This window comes from Apium graveolens, chromosome 5, assembly GCF_009905375.1.
Source record: "Apium graveolens cultivar Ventura chromosome 5, ASM990537v1, whole genome shotgun sequence".
Classification (NCBI taxonomy): Eukaryota; Viridiplantae; Streptophyta; class Magnoliopsida; order Apiales; family Apiaceae; genus Apium; species Apium graveolens.
This window is the reverse complement of record NC_133651.1, coordinates 273,011,679-273,017,862: the sequence shown is the minus strand read 5'-3', so window position 1 is coordinate 273,017,862 and position 6,184 is coordinate 273,011,679. Positions and strand designations below refer to the sequence as shown.

The 6,184-nt window shown below is 37.1% G+C and overlaps 1 non-coding gene across 1 annotated transcript; it reads left to right on the top strand.

The window, feature by feature from the left end:
• The first annotated feature begins 366 nt into the window (after nt 1-366).
• On the top strand, nt 367-473 carry LOC141662619 (small nucleolar RNA R71). The gene has a single exon (XR_012550725.1). It is a non-coding gene; the product is annotated as a small nucleolar RNA R71 (small nucleolar RNA).
• Nucleotides 474-6,184: the final 5,711 nt, after the last annotated feature.

The window sequence follows — 6,184 nt, the reverse complement described above, 5'->3', positions numbered from 1 at the left end:
TTCACATACTGAACAGATTCGTTGATAAGAGAACACTGATCCATAGCATGAGAACCTGCACAAAGCTCACAAACCATAGCTATTTGATTAACTCCATACGTAGCCAAAGAATCAACCTTCATTGATAGCGCTTGGAGCTGGGCTGCAATAGCGGTGGCTGCATCAACTTCCAGAATACCTGCTACCTTGCCTGACGTCATCCTCTGAGTTGGGTTTTGATGCTCATTTGCAGCCATCGTCTCGATAAGATTATACGCCTCAGTATAGCTTTTAGCCGATAAGGCGCCTCCAGCTGCTGCATCGAGCATGGGCCGAGATTGGGCCCCCAAACCATTATAAAAACCAGTGATTACCATCCAATCCGGCATTCCATGATGTGGACATTTTCTCAACATTTCCTTGTAGCGTTCCCAAGCCTCGCACATAGATTCTGTAGGTTGCTGCGCAAACTGAGTAAGAGCACTCCTCATAGCAGCAGTCTTTGCCATTGGATAAAACTTCACCAGAAACTTTTGCGCAAGATCTTGCCACGTAGTGATGGACCCAGCTGGTTCAGAATGTAACCAGTCTTTAGCCTTATCCCTCAGTGAGAATGGGAAAAGCCTCAACTTGATAGCCTCATCAGTCACGCCATTATACTTAAAAGTGCTGCAGATCTCGACAAAATTCCTTAAGTGCTTGTTGGGGTCTTCAGTTACCGCTCCTCCAAAAGAAACAGAATTCTGCACCATCTGAATAGTGCCCGGCTTGATTTCAAAGGTGTTAGCTTGAATAGCCGGATGAAGGATACTTGACTGAATGTCATCAATTTTAGGCCGAGAAAAATCCATAAGAGCTGGATCAGCTTGAACAATACGATCTCCCATGTTTACTGGTTCTTTCTGCTCAGTTCCTGAATCCGAATCCTCAAAATCTAACTTCTCCGAAGTATCAAGAACTTCGTCTTTCTCCTCAGCTGTATCTAAGGTCCTCTTGCGAGCACGAGAACGAGTTTGCATAAACGCTTGCTAAAGTACCTGAAACACAACCGAAAAGAGTAATTAACTACTACGTCCTAATCACTGAGTCCTAATGACCAATGATGGTAAGTACATAAACTAAACAAATACGCCGAGTCCCCGGCAGCGGCGCCAAAAACTTGTTAGGGCGAAAACAAGCACTAATATTCACGCAAGTATACGCGTTCGCAAGTAATATAGAATACTTTCTAGTTCGTTCCCTCAGAGACTCAGACTAAGTTATTGTCTAATTAAACTCACTCACCAATGTATGATTACTTCTCAATGTTAAGATAATAACACTTAAAATTGTTGATTACATATTAACTATAATTAACTACTTAATTAACCACTTAACTAACACTTCAATTTATCAATAATAAAACACTCATGAGATCACAACTTCATTATTACTTCCTTCTATAGCCATTGTTATTACCTTTAGCATGTGACAGTGATGATATTAATCGAATAACACGAAACTGATAAAAGCCAACTTTCATTGTACTAATACCATTCTACCAAGCATCCACAATTAAGATAGAAGTTGAATAGTCATCAATTATGTTGAGTTCCTATATGTCTACAGAAATTGACAACACAATGATTTAAGCACAAGTTATTCCTTTTGATTACATAGGGCAAATAAAACTGTTAGAATTACCCACTAATCATGCACAACGTACATGAACCTATGCTAGCATGGCAAGTTCTAAATCTCAAGATCCACCGTCGCTTCACAAGAGATTAACACCCTATCTTATATGTTCGCGACGCACATAAGACGAATACGCACAACCAATACTAGATATCATGCAATCATCACACACTAAAGTATTAAACAATTAACTAAAGAATTCCACAATAAATCCGTTGCAACCTCATGATCACGATTAGCCCATAATAGAACTTATCGCCATCATGGGTTCATATGAAATCATGATAAACAACACAAGAAAATAATAACTAAACTAATTATATTAAAACAGAGTACGTCACAAGAGTAAATAAGTCAAAGCAAGAAAACTAGCATCCAACGTTACAACGAAACAAGAATCACAAGAATATATGCTTCCTCCTTCGTTGCGGTGTGCTAAATCGGTCTTCTTCCTTATCTCCTTCGCTTCTTGCGCAAAACACAATCTAAAACACAATCTCCTTCTTATATCTCTATGAAAACGTCTCAAATCTACTTATATAATAGTCCCATAAAACTCAGATTACATAGAAGTTGGAAGCCAAACAGAAGTAGAAGTCTAAAATAATTCAGCTTTTTCCCCGACCCTGCGCGGCCGCTCAGCATTTCTGCGCGGGCGCGCAAGGCTGCTGCGCGGCCGCTCAGCATTGCTGCGCGGGCGCGCAGGACCCTACTGGAAAAATTCCAGGTTTGCTCCGTTTCTTCGCCGTAATCTACCCGTTCTTTTCCTCTCGCAATGGTGAACACATGCCAAGGCTTATTCTTGATGATTCCTCCTCTGAAATGCAACTAATACCCTGAAATGCATAAACACTAGAAAAACGCATCAAATACATAAAATACTTGATTTCAAGACACCAATTTAAGCCATTTTAAGACGTTCTAAGTGGTATAAAATGCCACTTATCACAATCCCAAAAAGAAGTTTAATTCTCCCATCATACTCATCTCGAATTCTTTACTCATATTTTCAGAGAATTCTTTACATAGTGCATCTTTTGTTGATCCAAAAATTATGTCATCTACGTATATTTGTACGAGCAATATACCATCTTTTTCTTGCCTCGTAAATAAGGTTTTATCGGCCGTTCCCATCTTAAATTTATTATCTAGTAGGAACTTGCTCAACCTTTCATACCATGCTCTTGGGGCTTGTTTTAAGCCATATAGAGCTTTATATAATTTATAGACATAATCGGGATATGTTGCATCTTCAAACTCGGGAGGTTGTTTCAAATATACTTCCTCTTCCAAGATCCCATTTAAGAATGCATATTTCACATCCATTTGATAGACTTTGAAACTTTTATGGCAAGCATAAGCCAATAGCATTCGAATTGATTCAATTCTTGCTACCGGTGCATATGTTTCATCAAAGTCTATTCCTTCCATTTGGGTATATCCTTATGCAACTAATCTTGCTTTATTTTGAACTACCGTTCCATTCTCATCTAATTTATTTCGAAATACCCATTTTGTACCAATTATGGAAGTTTCATGAGGCTTAGGGACAAGTTCCCACACTTTACTACGAGTAAATTGGAGCAATTCATCTTGCATAGCAAAAGTCCAATCCTCGTCTAATAAAGCCTCTTTCGCGGTCTTAGGTTCTATTTGAGATAGAAAACTAAGATGATTCACAACGTTTTGAACTTGTGACCGCATTTGAACTCCCTTCCTTAAGTCTCCAAGCATATTATCTAATGGATGACTTTTTATAGTGGGAATTGCTTGAGGAAGTTCATCTTTCTTTTCGTCCAATTCTAATGGATTTTTATGTACGGGAGTCCCGAGATCCATATTTTCGAATTGTGGAATAACCTTTTCAATATCATCTTGTTCTACATTTTCTTGGTCAACAAGATCTTTATATTTCTCCGGTGGTTTACTTTCATCAAAAGCGACATTCATAGATTCTTCCACCACAAGCGATTTGAGGTTAAACACTCGGTAAGCTTTACTATTGTTCAAGTATCCAAGAAATATACCTTCGTTTGATTTAGGATCAAACTTTGTAAGGTACTCTTTTGAATTTAATATGAAGCACTTGCTTCCGAATACTCGAAAGTAGCTTAGTTTCAGAGTTTTTCCAAAATATAACTCGTAAGGAGTCTTTTATTTTATAGGTCGTAGCAAAACCCGATTAAGAATATGGCAAGCGGTTGACATAGCCTCGGCCCAAAAATATTTAGGTCGATGATATTCATTTAGCATTGTGCTAGCCATTTCTTGGGGTGTTCTATTTTTCCGTTCAACTACTCTGTTGGATTGAGGAGTGTATGGAGCGGAAAAATTATGTGTGATGCCATGTTCATCACAAAAGTTGGTGAAACTTGAATTCTCAAATTCTTTGCCATGATCAGTCCTTATATAGACTATGGTTTTATTTTGTTAATTTTGAATCCTTTTACATAAAGATGAGAAAGATTCAAAAACATCATTTTTGGCTTTGAGAAATTCAGTCCATGTAAATCGTGAATAATCATCCATAACTACCAACGTATATGAGCAACCTCCGAGACTTTGTATTGGAACCGGACCAATAAGATCCATATGTAGTAGCTCGAGAGGTCTCGAGGTAGATACCATAAACTTTGCTTTGTGAGAAGCTCGAATTTGTTTACCAACTTCGCAAGCTTCACAAGTATGATCTTTATGATAGTTTAGTTATGGTATACCTCGGACATGGTCTTTAGTTGATATATTCTTTATCAACTTCATGTTGGCATGTCCTAATCTTCGATGCCATAGTCATGGATCATCATTTATAGTGATTAGGCACACGTTCACTTGCTTGCTCATGTCGCATGTATAAACATTTTTATTTCTAGGGCAAGTGAGAACCAACTTTCCAAAATTATCTATTATAGAACAATGAGTAGTGTAGAAAATTACCTTGTAATCATTGTTGCATAATTGACTTATTGAGAGAAGATTGTACCTTAACCCGGTGACCAATTGGACGTCGGAAATTTTAACTTTCCCATTTCCGATATCTCCGATGCCGACAATGTTTCCTTTACTACTATCACCAAATATTATGCTCCCCGCGGTAACCTTTTTAATGTTGTTCAAGAGTGACTTATTACCGGTCATATGACTTGAACATCCACTATCAAGGTACCATATGTCTTGTTTCGTGGCAAGACAAACCTATATACATGATTAGTTAAATTTATAGGTACCCTTTTGTCTTGAGGGTCCTGGGGTTAGTACATCATATATAACATTTGATTTATAAAGGAATCTAGGCATGGTGTAATAATCATTAGGCATAAAAATATTTCTAGATGTATAAGGCCTAGTTTGAGTTTGATAATACCTAGAGCTATCATAAAATCTTGATGGAGCATTATAAACATTATATCAATTATTAGCATGGTAAGTAGCATAAGCATTTCTACTAAGAGGTTGTTGTTTTCTAAATGCATTACCATTTACATGATATTGTGTGTTTCTATTTTGAAACATAGTTGTAACAACCCAAATCTGGGGTCAAGATTTGGTGTCACGAAACAATCTTTACATAAAATAAAATAATATTCAATTAACCCCTTGAATCCAGATCGTTTGCAGGTTATGGTATGAAACAAGAATCTAATCTTCTACAACTTACAACAACTAAAATACAAATGAGAATACCTTTGTCCTAATGCTCTTGTCATATTCTTCTAACTTCTTCAACCTCTTGCAGCGGAGATTTCTCTAACTTCTGCTATCTATCAAAGCTATTCACTTTTATCCTTATCTGTTTCTGGCAGGAATAAGAATTTACAAAGCAAGAATGAGCCAAAAATGCCCAGCAAGTATATAATTTGAGGTTCAAGCATTAATATCAAAGGAAAATTTTCCGGACAAAATCTTTAAACAATTTTTAAACAGTTATATTTAATTGAGTGAGTTGAGCGAATAAACGTTGGATGTTGCCAACCTTTGATTAAAAATCCAAAAGTGCCAAATGATTCCCAGATTCATCTCCTGAAACAGGGTTTTGTCCGGTTTTGGAATCATAAAACCATTCGAGAGAGAATGCCGTTAATGGTGATCAACAACAAATTAGACTGGACACTAAACCAACATATGCACTATACCCTGTTGATCAGTCAGGATACAGTGTAGATCTATACCCAACTGTATAGGTCCATTTAGGTACCTAGGCACTACGGCCCATTTCGAGGCACCAGTCATATCCTGGTCCTTAGGATTAAGACACACTTAATCCCCAAAACATCATCATTATCCAGCCCATGGAGTATTTTGATGTCAAATCATTTTGAATTCAAAACATCCCAATTCAGGGTTCGCAAATAACCCGAAAGAATGGGTATTTTCTCAAGAGAGCAATCGAATTATAAGAACAAGAATAAAAGGATCATGCATAATAAGAGTAATTGCAGCGAAATGTAAAATAGTTAACTATTCTGAACTTAGAATAGGAATGAATAAATATCTGCAGTATTTTAAAAGAAAAATCAGGAATACTTGCCTC